The 24,577-nt window shown below is 39.0% G+C and overlaps 1 protein-coding gene across 27 annotated transcripts in view; it reads left to right on the forward strand.

Annotated features, from left to right (window-relative positions):
* DTNA (dystrobrevin alpha) overlaps positions 1-24,577 on the forward strand; it is a 352,302-nt gene that overhangs the window by 162,641 nt on the left and 165,084 nt on the right. For all 27 annotated transcript variants that reach the window (XM_077900428.1, XM_077900430.1, XM_077900431.1 and 24 more), the window contains exon 2: positions 7,257-7,386. The gene's annotated coding sequence lies outside the window, so the exon portion shown is untranslated. The remainder of the gene's footprint in view (positions 1-7,256; positions 7,387-24,577) is intronic.

Here is a 24,577-nt window from a genome sequence, read left to right on the forward strand (position 1 = left end):
AATTGAGCCACCCAGGTGCCCCTAAATAAATAAATCTTTTTTTTTAAAGTAGGGGGAGTATTTATGCTGAATATGTATAGATCACTAATAATAGAATACAAAAAGTAAAACAAACAAAAAACTTTAAACAAAATTATAGTTTATAATCCATCAATTTCATTAAAAATTATGTGTGTGTATATATGTGTATGTAAATACATATATGTGTGTGTGTGTGTGTGTATATATATATATATATATATATATATATAAAATTGGAAGTAAATGTATAAAATCTTCTTTACAGGGATTGCTTCCAGAAAGTGTAATGTGAGTGACATTAACTTTCTCCATAATGTACTATATTCTCCACATTTCCTAAAAAGAAAGTTACTTTGATTACCAAAATAATTTTGTAAGTTTCCAGCCTCATCTCTTGATCCATTTTTATCAAACTTGTTTGTTCATAAATACCAGCATATTGCTAATCGTTTTTATTTTTTTAAAAGATTTATTTATTTATTTATTTATGATAGACAGAGAGAGAGAAGCAGAGACACAGGCAGAGGGAGAAGCAGGCTCCATCCCGGGAGCCTGACGTGGGATTCGATCCCGGGTCTCCAGGATCGCGCTCTGGGCCAAAGGCAGGCGCTAAACCGCTGCGCCACCCAGGGATCCCCTAATCGTTTTTATATTTCTTATTTATTCTTATTTATTATCTGTGGCCCACAAGTGAGTTCTTAATGATTGAACCCCTCTTTGAGGAGCATAGGCCAGGTGCAGTGCAAGTCATTAAACATACAGGGCAGGGGATGTCTTTTTAAAAGCCAAATATCTGGTAAACAACTGCCTTATCCTTACAGTAAGATATAATGGAAAGAAACACAAAGGCATTCCCTCTGGAAAAAAAATCCACACATAAAACAAAACTGAGAAATTCTTTATAAGCCACCTTCTTCCTTCTGAGCACCTTTAAAACAGTTGACTGAATAGCCAGCTGAACTGATGTTGACAGGCAAGTCACCATAGTTTTTCCTTAAGAGTTCCTGAATGTTGGCAGGCCTCTGGCTTTACAGTGTAAAAAATTCTGCATTCACTGCTGAATGTATATGTCCATTCCTTCTGACAGCTATTTTGTCCAAATGTTGTGGTTCTCTCTGCTGTATCTTACTCTAGCCTGAGTGATGAAGTATGATGTTTTATCCTTGTCTAGTGGTGAAATATTGGGAGGGAAACTGAACACCCTGCTGCTTGCTGTCTTACAGTTGCTCAAACATTCTCTCGAGGTCTTCTGACATGTTACAGGGAATAAGAATGAAGGTAACTGAGAAGCAACAGCATGGCAGGGACTCTACTTTCCCTGCATAGGTACCTGTGCATTTTTAAATTGTGAAGGTAGCCCATGTGTCTGCCATATTAGGCTGTAATCTGAGGGATGGAAATGACAGGCATGTGACTCCCACTGAAATTAGATAATTTCCTTATTTGGACAGACTTAAAACCTTCATAGGGACAAATGCAGCCAGTCTCAATAGGGTTTCCTTTGGGACCTAGAATCCCTGGTGGGAGGAGTCCACCAGGCTGCATGATCTTGCCCTTCTGTGATGGAGCCACACTGGGTCTGAACAGCTAAACTGTCCCAGTGCCACAGCCTCTTTATCCTAAGAGCTTGAAGCAACGTTCTATTATGCCCTTAATAGGAAATATGTACAAACAGCCAAGACCTGACTGGTTCTCCAGCTGAACTCTTGTGTCAACAAGAACAAATCCTTAGAATAGGGAGGGTGCCCAAGTGTCCCTGAGCGCTATCCTCTCTCCAGCTACAAAGCATCCAGAAAGGCCTCTTTCCCAACAGTGTTCTCTCTGACTCTGACCTACTATCATTGTGTTTGGGGTGATTCTCAAACTAGTCCAAGGATCACTATCCCACATCCATCTTAGTGCCGATTCCTAAGGCACATTGACATTCGTAGGCTGGTAAGTATATGATCTGAGTAAGTGTATACCACAAACCCGTGTAGGAACCAAGTAAGATAATGCTGAGCTTCCTGTTTGCTAATTGTTACACCACCAGTCATTTCCTCAAACAAACATTTAACAAAAAGAATTATTCATCATGAAAGATGACAGGTTAAAGATGAGGAGGAAATAAACAAGACAGCCCTTGGCCTCAGGCTGCTTATGTTCTTACAGAGAGATAAGAAAATCCCTGGCAGTTTTACATGGTCATGTGAGCTATAAGGAATGAACTCAAAGGCTGGTGTGAAACATCAAGGTCTGGGGGTGGAGGGCATCTAAGAACAGAGCTGGGAGGTGTAGGAAGGAGTTCAATGTGGTTTATAGAGTTGAAGGAAGCTTCAGAAGGGGAATTAGGCTTACCTGGGGCAACTTCAGAGGTCTGGATGGGACCAGTGACAAACTTACAGAATGATCTTGGGAACTGAGAGGGACTTTAACCATCTAGACCAGGGTCTGGATGGTTCTAAATGGCACTACTATCATTTGGACTGGATAATTATTTTGTTGTTGTTGAGGCTGTCCTTTACTTTATAGGATGTTCAGTGGCATCCATGGCCTCTACCTCCTAGATGTCAGTTGCATCTACTTTCCCTCCACAACAAAGATACCTCCAGACATTACCAAATGTCCTGGGGTGGTCCAAGGTCACCCTGGGATTGAGCACCATTGGTCTAGACCAATACTCAGTTTACTATGAGAACACTGAAACCCAGTTAACAGTAAATGACTTGCCCAATAGTTAGTATAGAGATAAAAATAAAACCCCAACTTCTGATCATAGTTCAGTCCTCTTTCTACAACACCAGAAGATGCTGCACCTTTCAGAATTGTTTTCCTTCCCCTTACAGCATCTTCTTTGTTGTTGAGGATCTGGTTGATGCTGTGTCTGCAGAAGAGGGGTGGCCAGAACCCTAAGCTCAGCCTCAGCACTGGCATGGGAACCTAGTATTTGTGAATGTGACAACAAAGAGTCACCCAGAAACAAAACAGAACCTGTTTCAGTTGTTGAGAAATTATTTGGACAACTAGATATTATTTCTCAAGAGTCTTTCATCATTCTCTGCCAAAAACTTTTAGTGGCCCCTACAATTTAAGCCAACTGGCAATGTCAAACACCAGAAAAGACCAAGTGTCATATGTTTCTGAATGCAGTATGGCTCTCCATCTTTGCATTTCCCTGGAGCACCCTCTATAAGTCCATGGTCATCATCACCTGCAGCTGCTTCTCATACTACAGAAGACCCCCTATGACTTAAAAGTGATCTGAAAGTGGGCTCTATCCTAGCCTCTGATATCTAGTAGGTTAGACTCCTAGCACTGTAGTCTCCCAAACATAACTAAAAAAGAAAAGACTACCAAATAAATATTGGAGAGCACCATCCTCAATCTGCCTTTGAACTTGTAGACTATCTTTTTCCTACGTAACTATGAAAGTAGATAAAATACTTACTAGGGTTCTTTACTTTTTCAATGTGAATAAAGGCCTTTGAATTCTTTTTTCTTTAATATTTTATTTATTTATTCATGAGAGAGAGAGAGAGAGAGGCAGAAACATACGCAGAGGGGAAGCAGACTCCCTGCGGGGAGCGTGATATAGGACTTGATCCCAGGACCCCGGGATCATGACCTGAGCCAACAGCAGACGCTCAACTACTGAGCCGCCCATATGTCCCAACCTTTGAATTCTTCCAACTGTGATGAAATTGTTTCCAGCATGGTGAAAACTGATAGAAGTAAGAAAGAGGAAATTGGATCAAATATTTATAAGAAAAGAGATATGTAAATTTGTATGTATTATTCATGCATTAAATAGTACTGAAGGCCTACTATGTGTCAGGCAGTGTTCTGAGCAGCAGGGATATAGTAATGAACAAAATTACTGCCTTTGTGGAGCTTATATTCTAATGTGAAGTGACAAAGAATGAATAAAGAAATAATGGAAGTGCCATGTAGGAGAATATATCAGAATGAGCAGTAGAGAATGAGAAAGGAGTACTATTTTAGGTGGGAAGATCAGTAAGGGCATAATTATGGACAAAATGTGATTATTAACTCCAGTCCAGTCTAATATCAGGCTAGCTTCTATTTAATCTCAGTTGGGAGTGCCCACTCATGCCACCCTTGTGTAATGAATACATGCCCTTGACCAAATCCCACCACCACAAGTGATTATTGAGCCTCAGTTAGATTGATACCATTAGTTTGAAAATTACTCTTTTCTTAGGTGACCCATTCTATTTTTGTGTGCTCTGTTTTGAGGAGTTTATTTTATTAAGCAAAAAATCTGCCTCCTGCCACATCTACCCAACCATATCTAAAACAGAGTACCCCGGGATCCCTGGGTGGCGCAGCGGTTTGGCGCCTGCCTTTGGCCCAGGGCGCGATCCTGGAGACCCAGGATCGAATCCCACATCGGGCTCCCGGTGCATGGAGCCTGCTTCTCCCTCTGCCTATGTCTCTGCCTCTCTCTCTCTCTCTCTCTCTGTGACTATCATAAATAAATAAAAATTAAAAAAAAAATAAAAATAAAACAGAGTACCCCAAATGACCAAAATATTCCTTTCTCTTGTGGTAAGATATTGACTCCTACCTCCAATCAGACAGTGGCTGGGAGCTTTTCAGGGAGCTGGAAAAAAAGAGACAGTATTTAATTTTATCTCATGATGTTAAATTTTAATTTCTAGTCACAAGTCATTCAAACAAGAATTTTGTAGCTGATGTAGAATTTAAATAAGACTTTGAAGAGAGGAAGGTATTGTTTTTTATTCCCACTCAGAGTTCATGTGAGACTTTTGCTTTGCCAGTGTCCAGTGGGCTACAGCAAGAGGAGAGAGTAGGATGGATGCCTTTAATTCAATGGCACTTTGGGAGACTATCACCCTGCGGCTCAGAGTAGAAAGAATTCTAGAAACTCAGCTCTGTGTACTCTGGAGTAGTCACAGGGCAGAGAATCCAGGCTGGGTAGGGAGAGAGCTACTTCCAGATTCGACATCTGCTTTTGATCACTGCCTGTGACATACAAGCTGAATAAGGGCCACTGTTGGTGGAGAAGGAATAGCAAATATGGAAGCTAGCTTACAATCAAGGTATCACTCAGGTTGCAACTTTTATTGAAGTCATAGATCTAGTCAAGTCATGCAACCTGAGCCAACCCATGGGTTACTTTAACACAGCATCTCCATCTGAACATCGTCTCCCTCATTGTCTCTTACAGTCTGAGGTAACCCAGGAACCTAGAAAAAAGACAAAAATGCAAAACATTTTTCCCCAAATTGCCAGGTAGAAGAGCAAACACCAGCAGCATGATCCTAAGAGGTCCCCAAGCCAAAACCAAAGGATTTCTTGAGTGACTCTCTATTGCAGATACAGCTAGATGTCAATTTCTCTATGTGTGTAATATACATTATATAGTCTTATATAGAAATATATAAGATTGTGTAATATTTCCATTTTATTTCCTGATGTGGGGGCTCAGAGAGCTGCATTCATGAGGAAGAGAGAATATTTTTAAGATACAACTTATTCCCAGATGCATAGCTCTAATTTACCTGAACTCTCAATTTGAAAAGAAAAAAAAGGAGCATGTACTTTAAGAAAACAAAAATTGTTTGAAAGTACTACTGTTGTGGGCAGCCTGGGTGGCTCAGCAGTTTAGCGCCACCTTCAGCCCAGGGCATGATCCTGGAGACCCGGGATCGAGTCCCACGTCGGGCTCCCTGCGTGGAGCCTGCTTCTCCCTCTGCCTGTGTCTCTGCCTCTCTCTCTCTCTCTCTCTCTCTCTCTCTCTCTCTCTCTGTGTGTGTGTGTGTGTGTTTCTCATAAATAAATTTTTTTAAAAATCTTTTAAAAAAAAGAAAGTACTACTGTTGTAATAATACATTTAATTCAAAGAATACCAAATACATGTATGTACCTGGAATCTAAGTATGGGGAAAGATAGCTGGGTTCTAAGGTGACACAGAACAAGGGTTAATTATGTAGTGAAAATGTCTTTATCTCCTGTGAAATAAATCTCCTACAATAATGAACATATCTAAAAACTTGATTTAGAGCAAGAGGGAGTTATTGTATAGAACTTTCCCTAGGAACCTAAAATCACAGGTTGCCAGAAGCCAAGAGAGCTAAAATAGTTACTGTAATTCTTTTCGATAACCAGGGTTGAAGAAGTCAGTGGTCAGGGGAAGTGGAGGTGTGGAGCTGGAGACAAGATGGCACCTTTCTCCCATCCGGGGTGTAGAGCTGGGCTCCCATACCTTCCTTTTCTACCCCTGCAGCCATCAGACCCCTTCTCCCCTTTATTTTCTATGATCCCTTCCCATTGTTTTCCTTCATCTTTAACATGGGATTTCCCGAGCTTCAGCTCCCTGCTGCTACAGGCTCTCCAGCACTTAAGGTGTAACATCCAGTCTGTGTGTTGGTAAGGAGGGGAAGAGGCAAGGGAAGGATGAGAAAGATTGGTAGGAAAGACTAGCAATGGCAGATAGTGAGTGAGTGACTGGGTCACCACTGGGGAATCTGCTGGAAAGTGCCAACTAGAACCTCTCTCTTCCACTTCTTATCTGTGAGTTTTCCCAGAAGGCAAAAGATTAGAAAATCATTCAGCTTTGTTAAGAAACATTAACAGGCAATTTTACAAACTATTTATTATTTATGTTATTACTACATAACATCATAAATCATACAAATCATTGAATAATGTCAGGTTGTCTCTGGGGTAGTCTGCTCTTGTAGGATATCTACCTATGATTGCTCAGGCTTAAATCATTAGAGGAAATGCTGGTCTAACCTAACTCTAACCTCAGCTGTAATTTCCTTGGCTTTGGTAGAAATTATGGTAACACAATATTCCAGAAAATTACCTACTTGGAAAACACAGGAGATTCCATATTTTCCCATTTCTGGGTTTTTAATCAACTAAAAATAAAGAGGTATGTCAGGAGCCCAAGGTTCAAGGCCACTGTCTGTTACCAACCAGGTGCTTAATCTTGGACAGTCACCTCACCTGCCTGGGCCTCACCATACTCACCCATACAGTGGTTTCTGGCACAAACATCCATTTTTATAAACATTTCTTATAGTAAATGAAAATGAAGGCTTTTAGTTGAATATTAGAAATTCAACTAAAGGGATTATTAGTATATGGGGGGATTAGTAATATACCATATGTTCTCGATCTGCCCATTTTGGCTTCCTATTTCTGTAATAAACGTGTAAGTGTAAGTTGCTTAGCTAAATAAAAGTATACTTTCTCATTGCAGATAAATAAAATTTACCTATCCCTGGATGAAGTGCTTGGGAAGCCTCTAAATGCCATAGTCAACTGCCATTTCAAAGAAGAGAACATAGATGGTTTTGGAAAGTTCATGCTGTTTCTTCATTGAATTTTAGGTGAGTGTATCTAAAACAAAGAATTTAAGATGGACTTTGCCCTATTTCCTCTTAAAAGTGCTTCTCTGCTTTGCATGAAAAGAAAATGGGGTTAAATGTTATCAATGTTCTGTACTTCTAGTGGGGGTGCCACACAGTGAAAGACTTCGTTTTTACGTGCCTTTTGTGATTTTGTTGTTGTGTCAAATCACCTGGAGTATGAGGTATGACATACAGACACCCTGACATTCTTCCTCGTTTCTATTAAGCAAATGCCATAGTACTTCATTCTATTCTAAAGGTCATCTAATTTTTTAAATATATAAAAGTATTTAGCATCAGAGTAATAAGCCAGAATGAGACAAAACTATGTTTTCATGGCATAAACTGGAGGAAAATTTGATGGTGGTAATGACAGTTTAATCATTAACAAGTCTATGTGTGCCACACAAGGCTAACATTTCAAAGGCTGCCCATGGGGAGATTTTATACTGCTTAAAGTAGGACATGGTTTAGGTTAGGTGTAGTTTTTAAACTGCCATGTATGATTAAGCACACACATATGCTCACACACATCAAGCTTTGTTTTGCTTGGCCATAATGGATAAATATTTTTTACATCATCATCCATAATTACCTTTCCATGCTACAAAAGACATAAGCCTGCAAATTGGTGCTTTACTGTTCGTTCGCAATATGCCATTGTCATTCCTCAGCAGAATAGAAAGGTATGGAGGAAATTGAGTGGTCTTGTGCAGGAAATTGTGTGGCTTTCCCCCCTCCTCTTGAGTCCAGTTTTCAAAGTGTGGTTTTATTATCTACTTTGAAGAACGACGATTTCCATCAGAATAAACCTCTGTTCACAATTCTGAATAAAACAATGCAACTGACACAGCACTGACCGCTTTCTACATCTAATGCAGAAGACGCCAATGCTTCCTTTATACTTTTTATTAACTTCAAAGTGAAGATGCTCATTCCCTCATAATCTTTGGGGTGTGTAAATTTGGTTTATTGAGATTGTATGTGGAACTACAATGGTGATTTCATCTATTTACAAGATGTTTGGTGAACACAGTTACAGGCGCTAAACTTAGAGCCCTTAAAAAATATCAGTAAATCAATTTGCCCTAGTTTTCTAGGGCAAATTGCCCTTCATTTTCAATTTGCCCTTCATTTTCTGGAGGAGAAAATGAAGATGAGAAGCATATTTATTTAACTCTATTTTCCAGTTCTGCTGGTCTGTGCCAGTGTTTACCTTCTTGTCTGTTCCTTGCTCTGCTCCTACTCTACTGGTTCCATGGGGACTGACCCCTCTGGACTATATTTCCACCTCTGCCCCCAAGACTCACCTCATTGTTCCCGCTTTCCATCAGTAACCTTGAACTCTGAGCTCCAGTAATATCACCTCTTCCCTTTCTCCCGTTAGATGTGTGGGTGGTCATGCCTTTGGCTTCCTGCTGCTGTTGATCTCGGAGTTGATCCCCTGCTTAACTCTCAATTCTTCCATCATCCCTGCAACTGTTTCTCTAGATTAAATTCCATTTGTTTTAAATACTTAGGGTGTTTTCTCTTTTCTTGGTTATATTCTCATTGGCCAAACAGTCCTTCATTAATTTCTCCCAAAACTATTAGACAAAAAGAAGTGAACAGGGATTACTTGTGTCTTCCTATGAGAATGATTCTCAGGATGTGCATTTCAGGTTAAATGTAAAGTTTGATTTTTCTACACCAGAAAAAATTTAATATATATAATATATTTAAGGCTATATTCTAAGCTGTGTGTAGAAGCATTAGCATTAATTTGTTGCTGTTAACAAAATCATTGTCATATTCTTATTTTGTATATCAAGTTAATAGGAAGATTTTTAAATTCTCAGATATGGGGGCATTGGGCGGCTCAGTCAGTTAAGCGGCTGCCTTTGACTCGGGTCATGATCCCTGGGTCCCAGGATGGAGCACTGCATCCGGCTCTCTCCTCATCAGAGTCTGCTTCTGCCCCTCCCCCCTTGCCCATTCTCTCTCTTTCTTTCTCTCTCTCTCTCAAAAATGAATAAATAAAATCTTTTTTAAAGTCTCAGATATGTACCAAATATGATTGTTACTTTTTAAATACATTTCACAGAGTACAGATAAGAACTGCTTCATAGGGACTCATTCCCATTTCTGCATTCACATTTCAGTCCGGAGCTTCAGATCTGTCTGATTATGGATCTGACCTCTCTCTTTCAGTAACAGTTGTTTGCTGCTTGAAGATGCCCTATGATCTGATCTGCTCACATTTCCTTTAATAAATATGGGCTCTATTAGAAAGCTAAGTGATCAGATGCCACTTTGTGTCTGTCTCTTCTGGGCAGGTAAACAATTCACCACTGTCTCAATGATCCCACTGAGGGCTTCCTTGCTATATTCAAATAGCTTTTCATAAAATCACTTGGTTATTTTAGATGCGAGTACTTTGCTTTTTTCATTTCTTTCTCATTTATTTATGTAGACATTTTCCCTTTCAATCTTTTCTCAGAGGTTATCGTGACTGTTCATCTGTCCATTATAATGCATTGTGTATACATTCAAGAGGACACGGTGTCCCTCCTCTCAACAGTTTTCGTCTATTCAAACAATGTTAATGTTAAATCTGCAATGCCTAATTGAGAATCCTTTCAGACAAGGTGAAAATGCCATCACAAGCAGAATTACTTAGATCCCTTGGTAACCCAAAATTGAGACACACAGGTATGAATAGCTTTATGGTGTGGTTTAAGATGCAGTGAATCACTGATGTTCTCAAAACGAACCTTCCTTAGGTTTGATACAGCACTGAAAATTCTAATAATTAACATTTCTCTCCAGCTTAGGGAAATGAGGCTTTATAAAGTCATATTTTAAAAAAATACTCTCGGGGAAGGAAATGCATCCATTAATAATACATACTACCTCACACAGAAGTCTAATGAAGTAGCAAGCCAGAGACTCCTGAGGGAGTGGTATGTACACTCAGCTTCTGAGGGTTTGGTACACATAAATAGGAGGGGACTACTGAGCTAATCTCACTAAGTTCATATGTTGCCTGATGGGTCAAGGGAAACATGCCACAAAAGATAGCTGGGGCTGAATGGATCTTAATGTCATATTGGAGGAAGGGTAGGCAGAGTGGAGGTATTAGTCCTTACACTGATGAGCAGCACTGTAAATGGAGATTTTAAATTTGTGGGGCCCACGTAGTTCAGGAAAGTGCTTTAAACAAGACGTAGTCAGGAGTATTTCTGCTGAACCACAAAGTATGATATTGGAAAAAATCAAATATGTTTAAAGGCAGAAATCATCTGTAATCCATCTCAGTATTCCTGGAAATTGGCCCAATCCTTGGTTCACTGTAGATAATTTCTAAATAAATGGTTGTTGAATAAAGACTAAGGCCCAAAGCAATGATAGCTAATGCTTACTGCATTCTTCTTTTCTGCCAAACACTATTCTTATAGACATATACTTAAAAAATAGAGAGAGAGACATACACTTCATTTCATGCTTAAACAATTCTATAACATAGGTAGTATTATATCTCCTTATTTGAAAGATAAGGAAACTTGGACTCAGGGAGATTAAATCATCTGCCTGAAGTTAAATTGGGGGTAAAAATTCAAATCCAGACACTCTGGCTTCAGACCCTGTGCACTTAATTATTGTGTTCGCTCTCTCTCATGTAATATAATTATCAAGTAACTTTAAAACACAGAAGCAACATTTTTTATTAAAAACCTTATATCATTTCAGAACATGCCTTTATTAAGAGATATCACCCTACTCTTGAATGGCCTCACTTTGAACCACAGATTCCCTCTTTTCAGTGTTCCTATTCTCCTTTTGTTGTAAAACATGACCATCTAGGGGCTCCTGGGTGGCTCATTCAGTTAAGCATCTGCATTCAGCTCAGGTCATGATCTCTAGATACTGGGATTAAGCCAGCCCCCCCCCCCCCCCCCCCGCAAAGGGCTCTCTACTCAGTGGGGAGTCTGCTTCTCCCTCTGCCTCTGCCGTCCCCCCTGCTTGTGTTCTCTCTCTTGCTCACTCTCTCTCTCAAATAAATAAATAAAATCTTTAAAAACAAAAAAACAAAAAAAAGTGGTACCTGGGTGACTCAGTGGTTGAGCATCTGCAATTGGCTCAGGTCGTGATCCCAGGATCCTGAGATCGAGTCCTGCATCAGGCTCTCCACAGGGAGGCTGCTTCTCCCTCTGCCTGTGTCTCTGCTTCTCTCTCTGTGTCTCTCATGAATAAATAAATAAATAAATAATATTTTAAATAAATAAATAAAACAAAACATGACTGTCTAAATCAACTTCCTAATTTACATTCAAGTCTCATTATTCCTATGCTTTAATGGCTTAATCTGAAATTCATATTTTAAAAATCCTATTCCTCCTTTTATTTCATTTGCTCCATTTAAGAATGTGTAATTTTAAGCAGCGAATTACTTGACCTCTCTGAGCCTTAGATCCTTACCTAAAAACTTTTGTATAATTTGTCATGAAGACTAGAAAATAATATCCATAAAACAAGAAGGCACAGTTCCTGATACATAGCAGATGCCCAATGAACAGTAGCCAATATGATCTAATTACCCTGGGCCACTTCAATCTCAAAGCCAGTGCTGGCTGCATCATCACCTGCAGAACAAAATCTGTCTCGTGTATTCCTTAGCAGGTAATAATACAGGCACAACAGACCTCTTGAGTTTCAGAACCTACCTTTGCTCCTCATCAGTTGATCTTTGCTAGCATAGGAATCATCTAATCTACATTTTCTAAACCATACTGTTTGTGCATTTACTTTTACTCACACTGATTTTTCTGCCTGGACTCTCCTGCCATTCATACTCCTCTCCAAAGCCCCCTCACCCATATGCACATAGGTACTCTCCAGTGACTGGCAATATCCCAGTCATGCTTCAAGATCCATCACAGCTGTTGCTGCTACCAAATGACTTTCAGTGAAGTCATTAATGACCTCTCCTGGGTCAACGGTTATCAGTCTTTCTCTGAGTTCACATAGCCCTTTGGGCCATTACCAGGAGATCAGCAACAATTATAGACAATAGAAAGAAAAGGGATCTCAATCTCTCACAGCCTCATGCCACTTCCCACGTTATCTGTCTTCCCTTTAAAATTTTCATTAAGAACAAATGCCAAGTCTTTTCTTTAACTTTGAATCACCCGTACCAAGCTCACAGTAGTCTCCTCTTTTTTTTGGTTTTGAATGAAGTGTGGAGGGTCATATTTTGAGATATGCTTGAGTGCTTCCAGGATGGTGAAGATCATAGCACTTCTTCCAGCATTACAAGCTCCCTTAGGGAACAGGAGACCTCACAGAGGGGATCTAGTGCCACTGTGCCAAGCACCAAAGCAGATGCTCCATAAATATTATCCTATTTAATTTTTATAATATCCTTGCAAATTAGCTATAGTTTCTGTCCTTATTCCGATAAGAAAACTAGGGTCTCAAGAGCGTAGGTAACTTGCCAATGTCACATTTCTGCTAAGTGGCAGGATGAGAGTGTGAAGTCCTATCTTTCCACTGCAGCAAACTGCCTCACTGAAAGAGCTTTCCAATTTAATCCTAGAAGAAGAATATGTATGTAAGATAATGCTAAAATTTTCCATTTAAAATATTTCCTGAGGAGTAAGCTATTTATAAGTCTACAGATCTTTTTTTCTCATTGGCAAATAAGTTTATGTTTAGGCTGATGCTAAAATTAGCACTATTTCTGTTCAACAAGAGTTTAAAAGATACAGCACCTTGTGGTTCTGAGACTATTTATGCAAAAACCTCATGTACTGTTGTGAGCATAAGCTTGGAAATGATGTCTAACACTGTCAATTGGTAGAATTTTAGGGCTATCCATTATGCAGAATCACCACTAGTGCTGGGGGCTTTTGAAGGCAAGGATTTCTGTCTCCTTTTCTTTTTTTCTCCTTAAGAATATTTATGAAGTGAATATTTATAACTAATTATAAAAAGTTTGTTTGGAATGCAAAATAAAAAAATTTCTGTAGACATGACACTGTTAGCCCTCCTTAAAAGAGTACATAAATGTGTTCTGAATTTTTCTAAAAATCACGCTATTCAAATATCATGTATAAGAATAATAACTGCCATGAATAAAACTCAAAATTTGCAAAAACCAATATCTGGCTTCATTTTAATTGCAAAAATCAGTATCCATACAGAAGGGTTTCTTCCACTGGTGAAAAGTCCTGATGATGCTTAGGCCACATTTGTACCTATAATGACCATTCACTCATTTATTCTTTAAATATATAAGACATCTCTTATACTCCCTGGCTCTGTGTTAGGCACCTGGGAGCCTGAGATAAATAAGGCATAATTATTTCAGATAGCATCCTACTTTGATTTGCCATAGATTATGTCTTAGAGTCATAGGATTTAAGCATCAGAAATGATATTTCAGATTATTTAACCTAGACCCCTGTGTTAGTTCATTCAAGCGTCTATAACAAAATACCAGAGACTGGGTAGCTTATAAAGAACGGATATTAATTTCTCATAGTTCTTCAGGCTGAGAAGTACAAAATCAAGGCACCAGCATGGTCACATTCTGGTGAGGACCCATTTCCTGGTTTGAAGCAAACACTTGCTCTCTGTATCCTCACATGTAGAAGGGGCTAGGCAGCTTTGTCAGGCCTCCTTTATAAAAGCACTAATCCTATTCATGAGGGCTCCATCCTCATGACCTAATCAACCCCAGAGTTCCCAAATTCTGATACATCACATTGGGCATTAGGATTTCAACATTTGAACTTCAGGGCAGACATTGAGGCTATAGCAACTCTTAATTTTACATTTGAGGATGTGGAGGCCGAGAGATTAAGTTCTACCTCTAAAATTAACAGCAAAGTCACAACTAGGACCTGTATGAGTCTCCTTCCACCTAACTCCTGTCCATCATACAACACACTAGCCAGTATTACTATATTTGTGATCTAACTTTCCTCCAAGAGAACTTTCTACATGTAAGGAAAGACTAAGAAATTGATTTGGGTTTTATTTATAATACAAAGAAGTAGATTTACTATTCATCAAGTACTTTAGAGAACTACCAGGAGCAGCTTTGCTAGGTGTTGGATATACAGCTGAGCAAAATCCAAAACGCCTTCCTAGCTCACATCCTGCTTATTGTCTGGTACGCGCATGTCTGAAACCCCAGCATAAAAGCCACAAACTGCCCTTTAATGGGAATAACAAAATAGTCCAGGTGCTGACAGGCATAATGTGATGCTAAAAATGGCAACTAGTGTGACTGTAACGTACTCGTTTCTTTAAAAAAGAAATGTAAAATAGGAAAATCTATAAATGCCCCATATATTAAAACAAAAAGATACAGCTCTGTGCCTTTGGTCTACTGCTTTGGATAACTTGTTACTATTCCAGAGTGAAAAAGAATTAAAAAAATATGAGTAGCATATGCACACTGCAGTGCCTATCTTTGAGTAAAATAAACATATAGTAGCTTAGAAAAAATAAGACTTCTATTCATTGCCCCAGGTTAGGTCCCTGCCTGTTCTCTTTTGTCTGTCGATTTCCCGTTAGTGTCCCAGAAGAGTTTGCAGGATGCTATTTACCTTTATGTAAGTATGATTTTTTAAAACTGTGATCATTATGAGAATGGATGGAACAATGCTTTCCTATCAAAAACTGAGGATTATGATGTGTTTACAAAAGTTAATCACAACGTGCTTTAATGTTAGTGCATTCATATGGGTGACAGTTTACTGTTTTAACTTGAATCTCCACCATCAATTGATTTTTGTAACTTTCAAAACCTGACTTTTAAATCCATACAGTTTATTTTAGCAAAATCTTATACCGTGAATCTGATTGTTTCAAATGATCAAAATAGATGAATACCTTAGCTCTCTTTCCTATCATTCTTTACAATTCTGTAACAGTGGGCTGGAAATTTTTCTGTTTGTGTGTGTATGATACGTGTTCAGTCTCAAATAAATCCTTGCCATAGTTTTTCTTCCAGGTCTAGCTGCAGAGATGAGTAAGGTGGCTGTCTTTTTCTAAGAGTGTTCTTATTTTTATACCATCCCTCCCTGATGCATACGAACAACCCTAGTATCACATGGCTTCTCTTCTGAAGTTGAATTTCTTCCCAGAGTAGTAACATCCGGCAGAAGGCACATTTGGAGATAAAAAAGCCTCATCATGTTCCAGAGAAGGCTACATTCTTCCCATTCAGCCGCTGTAAATGAGCCTTTTATGACCTCAATTCAGTGAAGTTCCATTTTATACCGGCACAGATAGAGCCCCGCTGGGTTCACATACCCTCCTACATGGCCAACAGTGCCACCAGAGTAGCACCAAGCATGCCACCACCCGAATCTCTGGCACATTCCCACAGCACTTTGAATTCTTTTTAGCAAGAAACATTTTCAGACATTAAGTACAGTGGTAAAACTACCCTAATATAAACACCTTTCCATGCTCCCCTGGCCTTTCCCTCCCCACCATCCAAAGAGCTAAAAGGGCCTAAGAAGCAGGGCTTGTAAATTCCCGTCCTAAACACAGTTCTGAACAGGACTTCCTCCATCTGATCAAAAGGATTCCTTTGAGGTTTTCCATATCCTCCAGCTCTGAGGCTATTGTGTACACGGTTGCACCTGTAAGCGTGAAGGCTTGTCACTAAAGTGTTATTCATCCACTTTCTGAAAAATAGTGAGGTCCCCCACGTTTACCTAATAATAAAGATAATAGTCTAGTTCAGCTCATGATTGCCTTCTCATTAAAATATTCAGACCCTTTCCATACTCACACATAGAGTTCATGCTTAATGTATACTAAAGGCAGTAAGCTGTGGTTGCCTAGTAACCAGTGGAGGTGTGTCCAAGAGGCTGAAGAACATAAATGAATAACTGAAACATTAACATTAGTTTCAGCTGGGTGACCTAAGCCTTAGTTCAGCACCAGCCATTTCAGACGTTTCTAATGGGCTGGTGAAACAGTAGCTTTCTCAGAAGTAGCTCATTAAATCATAAGAATGAGAATTAGCATTTAATATAATGTTCTTCTCGATGCTCTGATAGGGGACAAGCGAATGACTGAAAAAGCAACAAGACCAGATCCTAACATCTTTGATATGCTTTCTACGGAATGAAATGTCTGCTAAGACTCACGCTCTCAGCTTTTTCCAAATGCTTACGAACTTGTTTGATCAGTTTTTGGGGGGGGGCAGATATTTCAGTCTTTTTATTTTAAGATATATTTATTTATTTGAGAGAGACGGTTCATGTGTGCACATGCTCACAAGGAGGAAGAGGCACAGAAGGAGAGGGAGAGAGAGAATCTCAAGTAGACACTACACTGAGCATCTAGCCTGATATGGGGCTCAATCCATGACCCTGAGATCATGACCTGAGCTGAAATCAAGAGTTGGACGCTTACCTGACTGAGGCACCCAGGCACCTCTTTCACTCTTTATTCAAGCCTCTAACAGTATTACCTTTTTCAAGTTGAGTTTTTAAGGATTCTGAAACATTTATCTCCCTTTTAAAACCCATTGTTTTAAAAAGCAATGTAGAAGCAAAAGAAAATTGTGTAGAGTAAGAGCACATTTAGCTGGATGGTGAAATCAACCCACCAAATAAAAAACTCCTGCCTTATACCTTCTGAAGAAAACACTGCCCACAATCCAAAGTGCATCCATATGATGCCATTCTGTTCTAATTGGGCTACTTAAATATTAATATTTTTACAGTGTGCCCTTTATATCATACTTTGTGAAGGATAAGTTAGTTATCCTTCCTGAATCAATGAAGATTTGGCAGATCTGGTGTCATTTAGGTAGAAGGAACTAAAACAGAACTCTTACTTGTGCAACAAGTAAAATAACAACCCTTGGGTGCCTGGATGGCTCAGTTGGTTAAGCATCTGCGTTTGGCACAGGTCATGATCTCCAGGTCCTGGGATCGAGCTCCGCATCAAGCTCTCTGCTCAAAGGGAGTCTGCTTCTCCCTCTCCCTCTGCCCCTCCACCCCACTCATGCTTGCTTGCTCTTTCTCTCTCTCTCTCTCCCAAATAAATAAAAGCTAAAAAAAAAAAACAAAAAACAAAAAACAAAAAAAAAAAAACACTCAGGCTAGTTTAACAAAATAGGAATGGTTAGGCTTAAGATAAGGGTAGATTCAGAAGTTCAAACGTTATGCTCGGCACCTTGTTTCTTTCCCCTTTCTCAGCTCTCTTTTCCTCTGGTGCTGAATTAATACTTAAGGAGGCTCTATCAATGCAATGATGAAGAAAGCCACCAGCAACTCTCACCATACAAAATCTACCCAGCCACAGATCACAGGGAAAGAGTTTAGCTCTGTATCCTACAGAACTTTGATTGGCACTGCTTCTGTGCTTAGTTCTAGATAACTTCAGTATACGCATGGATGATCCAATCAACACCTTCCTTATATCCAGAAATAAATCCCTCCATTTGACCTCAACCATCTACTTCTTTGAACCATGTCTACCATCAGAAAAACAAGCAAGATATCTCCCTCTCCAAACACTACTTTCTACCCTTCTGGATCTTTTGTTCTGATCTCCACACTTGCAATTCTTTGTGTTCATTATAGAAGCTTTTTTTCCTAGTTCTTTCTCCCTGTCAAATAACTACCTCTTGTCCTTAGTTCCTTCCTTGCCTGGTTAGATTCCATGGTCCCTTTCCTTTTATGTACCTTCAACTCTCTTGCATGTCTTCCCTCTCATCATATTCACCAGGCAATAGCAAACCAAGTAGATGAACCCTCACTTATCCATACCTTTTTGGCTGAGCTTTGTCAAAAAAAAAGTCACACAACTAAGCATGCTAGACTCATGCTAGACTCATGTACACTACATCAGATGTGCTTGCAATACTCTCTCTATAATCAGCTCATTCTCCTCATCTACACAAGGACTAGCTCATTACTTCTCCCCTTGCATCGAAATTCTTCTACACATTCCTCATTCTGAGCTAGCAACCTTGCTTCTTACTTCATTGAGATGATAGAAGCCACTAGATAGGAACTCCCTCTTTCCATGCCCAAATGTACACATATACCCTCATCTACACCCTTCTTCCCTCATCTTGTCACAAGAGAGGCAATTTCTCCACATGTGCTCCATATCTAGTCCGCTTTTACCCTCTTAGGGCTGTGCACATGCCATCAACCATTTTCTTTCCCGTATCATCAGTCTCTCTGACTTTAATGGATCACTCTTCTCAGCATGTAAATATTTTCTACAGTCTCCTATATTTGAAGTATTCCCTTGATTTCATGTTTCCTTTAACTTACTGCCCGACCTCTGCTCCCCTACAAATCCAATTTTCTCAAAAAAAAATTTTTTTGCTTACCCAGTCTGACTCTACCTCCTTAACTCCTATTTTTCTGTCCCTCACCATTCCATGGAAAAGGTTTTTTTATGGTTTTATTTATTCATTCATGAGAAACATACAGAGAGAAGCAGAGACATAAGCAGGCCCCTGCAAGGAGCCCAATGTGGGACTCGATCCCAGGACCCCAAGATCATAACCTGAACTGAAGGCATATGCTCAACCACTGAGCCATCCAGGTGGCCCTTCATGAAAAAGGTTTTTATTAAGATGGTCATTATCACCATATTCTAAAATTAATGAATGCTTTTCCCATTCTCGTCTTACTTAACTTCTCAGCAGCTTTCAATTCAAAGGCCACCCCTTCCTTCCTGAAAAACTCCCATTTAGCTTCCATAGAAACATACAAGAATTTCTTCTTACCTCCCTGACCCTCTCTGTCTTGGAGAGGAGTCTTGGGTGCACTTCTCCACATATGTTCTCCTTTTCCCATGGCTTTAAAAAATTCTCTTGTACCTCCAGCTCTCACCTGTACATCTCTATTTTGAGCCCTATCTTTCGGGCTCCAGGCATATAGAGACACAACCTATGTGACATAACTGCCTGACTCCGGGACATTTAAATTCAATACTTTGCCTTGTCCCATGTTGCATTCCCTCAACATGCTCCTACAGCCAGCTTCTGCACTGTAGTAAATGGCACCTCCATTTACTACTGAGGGTTTTTCTTTACCTTCTATTCTTATTCATTCTCCCTCATTCAGTTTATGACTCGGTCCTGTCAATTCAGTCTCCAAAATATATTTCAAATGTACGCATTTCTCACTGTCTCCATTGTCAGCTTTTTAGTTCAGAAGTAACACCTGGCCCTCAGACAGTATTTTTTTTTTTAAGATTTTATTTATTTGTTAATGAGAGACACAGAGAGAGAGGCAGAGACATAGGCAGAGGGAGAGGCAGAGGTCCTAATCCCAGGACCCTGGGATCACAACCTGAGCCGAAGGTAGACGCTCAACTGCTGAGCCACCTAGGTGCCTGTCCCAGACTGGTTGCTCTTTAAACACACTTGTCCCTCTTCTGTCCATTCTCCACACTGTAGCCAGGACACTCTTTTAAAAGTAAAAGTTGGATTATGGGGCAGCCCAGGTAGCTCAGTGGTTTAGCACCGCCTTCAGCCCAGGGTGTGATCCTGGAAACCCATGATCGAGTTCCACCTCGGCCTCCCTGCGAGGAGCCTGTTTCTCCCCCTGCCTGTGTCTGTGCCTCTCTCTGTGTCTCTTGTGTCTCTAATGAATAAATAAAAATCTTTTTTAAAAAAGTTGGATTGTGTCACTATTAGATTTTAAATCCTTCAAAACTTTCCTACTGTATTTAGAATAAATTTTGGAGTCCTTCCAAAGCCCTAGTCTGCCAACTTTTCCATGCCATGACCCTTGACTCTTTATGCATATTATAACCACACAGTTCTTCTAGTGTTCCTTGAAAACATCATGCTCTTTCCCTCTCAGGGATCTCACACATGCTCTTCCCTTTGCCTAAAGACTCCTCCCCATTCTGCACAGGTGCCATCTCAAATATCACTTTCTCAGAGAGCATTTTTTTAATTCATACCCCATTCCAAGAGTGGACACAGACTTAATTACTCGCTGGAAGCTTAGAGCAATTCTCAAAGCTTTTTCAACATCTTGATGATGATAACAGAGATACCATAAGTCAGAATCCCAAAATTAGTCATCAGCATCATTATTCCTTGGACCATAGTCATACTCTTCAGAAGGGATCCCATATTGGTCATTTCCTCCTGGCCACCATATTTTAGAAACTGCTTCCCCTACAGATAGGAATTCCCTATGACTTGGACCTAGTTCGCTGTGTCCAGAACTTCTGCACCCATTCTCCCTTGATCTAGGCCCCAGATCCTTACTCATTCCAGTTAATAACTTACAGTTCTCCACCTATGCCACCCATAATGAAGGGACCGTTTTTCTCTGTTACATAGGTGGCTTAATTTCTCTTCCTTCATCAATTTCTTGCAGACTAGTTTATATATAAACAGTAGGCCCATTAAAGTTTATTCCAAAAAAAGAAAGTTCTTCAAAGATGGTCATGAAGACTCTAGCCTCCTTTAGAATATGGAAAATGCTGCAGTTTTAAAAGTAACAATCCATTTTATTTTATTTCTCATTTTTGTATTTTTATTTACATTTTTTATCATTCTTGAAGTATTTTTCTGTTTTTTTAATTTATTAAATTTTTTATTTTAATTCCAGCAGTTAATGTACAGTATTAAATTCATTTCCAGTATACAGTACAGTGATTCAATAATTCTATACATGGCTTAGTGCTCATCATAAGTATACTCTTCAATCTCCATCACCTATTTCACCCATTCAACAATTCATTTTAAAATTAATCTACATAGTTACTTGGAGACAGATATGAATCAGTAAATACAAAAATATCAATTGTAGCTGGTAGGGTTATAAGTGATTAGAAAATATTTTTGGTTACTTTCATTTTTTAAGTGGTCTACAGTGTTTCTCAAAGATATTGTAAGTCCTAAATAGATAAAACAAATAGTGTTTGTATATCGTATATAATGGCTACAAGTATCATAGTGTGGGTGGGCGATCCAAGCCACAGGATCTGATGTATGACCTAAAGTTTCTGTCTTCTCAGTGTGTGTGTATAGAAACATGTAATTGTGTCTCCATTGGGATATAAAGTGTCTTTACGTGTATAACAAACATGAGTGGCTAACATCCTCCAAAAACGCTATTCATCTGTGATGAACAAAGTAGAAGCTAATGCCTCTCTGCCTCATATTACTTACATGCCATGGTTTTGATATTATGCCAGGAGTCCTTTCTGATGTCTCACCTGGCAAACACAAAGTGTGGTGCCTTCAGTAAAAAATGAAGAACACCTGCTCACCAATATTTATGTGCAGATAGCCTTTCAAACGCCTAAGTGCCTCCCTCACAGACTTCTGTGCTACTTCCCTTCCTGTTCATTGTTCACCATTGTGCAATGGTTTCTCCAGTTTCTCCATTTCACATGTCACTGTGAGGCTTTAAACAGAATGCCATGGCCTGTTGGAGAATTGACCAGTATGAAGTAGGGAGCATGACTAATAGCTCCCAGATGGACTCCAGTGAACTCCCTATCGCCACCTACAGGACCCTCTGAAATGTCAGCTAGATGATCTCTGCTAAAGGAGTGTTTTCCACCAGAGACACCCAGAAGGGTCCCAAGTGCCCTGTATCTTTATATTATGGGTCAATTTATATAAAATGTGTTTAATTATCAAATATACCATCTTCATTCATTCCAACAGTGGAATTCATTTAAGTATAAAGAATGACACATCAGACATTGGTTTATCACTTGTCTTAACTTCTTCAACTTTCTCAGTTGTGCATTTCTTCAGTATTCTGATACCTCCTGTGTAGTTTTGCTGTGTGTTCTCTTTAACTACATACGCTTCTTTCTTTAATTTTCCCCCCAAATCACCTTATATCTTTTTCCAGCTGTTCAATCTGTGTTTTCCCTTAATAATTTCTTCTTTTATAGTCTTGCCTTTAATCGTTCTCCTAACTTGCTTCATTTTATAATACCCTTTATTTTTATCAAAGTTGGCATCAATAATTAACTTTGAGTGCCTACAGGGTGCATTACACGGCACTTGCTTCTTAATCTCTCCATCTCACGTACAATATATACACACATATTACTGGAGAAGCAGCTACTACCCCTCCTCTCCCTTCACCTTGCCACCAACTATTTAATTACTTATCCTTTCTCAGGAGTACATTACAGCGGAAGGGAGAAATTCAGTAGCTTTTATCACTCCTACATCTAATCTTGGTCACTGAATATGCCCTTAGGGTACATCAGGCATCCCTCCATAGAGCTTTAGCTTGTATACTGTGCAAACATAGTCCAACTATTCAAACACAAAGGAAAAGAATCTGGGAAAACACACGTAACATCCCCCAAAAAAACTGCTTTCCAATTTCGAGGCACACCGAATGGGTGATTTCCCCCAGTAATGTTCTGCTTAAGCTGACCTAATTAAATTATCTATCTACTCTCAAGTCACTTAATTATATTTTCTCATATATTATATCTACAGCTATATTTTCTTTATCCATATTTCTTTATCCATATTTCATACATTATATCTACAGCTACATTTTCTTTATCCATATTTCTTTATCCATATTCTTATCTCCCCCATCTAGGTTGTAGGCTATTTATATTTCTTTGCTATACAATATGTGATTCTGGAAGACACTTAATTAAAGTTTATGAATTAGAATTAGAATAAGTCATCTTATTTTAGAATAAGTCACATGGAAAAGACCGAGAAATAATAATCTCTGTGTACTATGTATTCAGACTAAGAAAATGAATAATTTCAAGAGTGAGTTCTCAGGAATATACCTGTTTCCTTGACTTTATGGGTAGACTTGATTTTCAGAAATGTTCTCCACTTTTCCCTCTGAGAAAGAATATATTCTGTCAAATGAAGACATCGTTGTGGCTGTGCAAACACACCTGGGTTTGTAGAATATGGGATTGTCACAGAGGGTGACCAGATAAGTACTTATGCCCCTACCTCCACAAGTTACCTAACAGTCTGCCACTCAAATCCCACAGATCTTCTGTTTTTCCAACAGAATACAAGCACATAAGAGAACTTGGAGTCTATCAAAGAGCTCTGCCTAATTTTATATCAATTTAAACTCACTAACTTTATGAGCATCTTGACCTCTCAACTCTCTTGGAATCTTCTTCCCTTTTGTTCTTCTCAGGATAGATTTTTGACCTGAGAGAATATATGCTGTAGAGATGCTGCCATGTGGATCGTCTCTGACCAAAAAATAAAAAATAAAACTGTGTCACCCCCATCCAAGCTACTCTCATCCCTGCCTTATGGAGTTTCACAGAAGATACCAAACCAGAATTGGGAAGGAGCACTCCAGAGATGAATTGCCATTTAGAGTCAGCAGGGTGAAATGACAGAAAGCTAAGTGGACTCACAAAGAACCCCAATCTGTGTTCTTGCCCTAGAAAAATTCATGGCAGGACTTTGAGCCAATTATCTCGCCTCAGTTTCCTTGTCAATAAAATGAAATCTTACACTCAATTATAGGGATGCGTTTTCCAACTCTAAAGTTCTATGCTTAAAAAAGAAATAAATAAAATTCTATCCTTAGATTTTCTAACTTACACCCCATAATTCCCCCTACTGCACAGGTACCTATTCTAAGAAAATAACCCAAGATATAACCAAAAATTTATATACAAGGATATATCATTTATACAAAGAAACCTGGAAAGACTAAGTATATATTTAACAATGAGAGGTGGGTAGGTGAATTCTAATACATTCAAATAGTGGTATTGTATGCAACTATTAAAAATATTTTCAAGGAACCTGTAATATGGTGTTTTTATTTTACATGTCTTTCTTTAAGCAGGAGAAAACTTAGTCAAAATCATCCAGGATTTTTAGCATATAAAATTAAGAAATATATCAAAATGTCGATATTGGTTACCTCTGGTAGTTAAATTATGTGTGCTTTTAATATTATTTCATAAATCTTTCTGTATTTTTCAATTTCTCTACATTGGCCTTGTGATATTACCTTTCAGTGAGAAAATGAGTGTGTGGTGTGACTTTTTATTATTAAGTTTCGGTGTGTTTTGCACTAAGGAAGAATCCAGAATATAACTGTATAATTATGAATTTTGAAGAGATGAAAAATCCAAAAGCAGGAATTTGAGAATAAATTTCCATATGAGAACAGGATAAAATGATTCGGGG

The sequence above is a fragment of the Canis aureus genome, chromosome 6 (genome assembly GCF_053574225.1).
Source record: "Canis aureus isolate CA01 chromosome 6, VMU_Caureus_v.1.0, whole genome shotgun sequence".
Classification (NCBI taxonomy): Eukaryota; Metazoa; Chordata; class Mammalia; order Carnivora; family Canidae; genus Canis; species Canis aureus.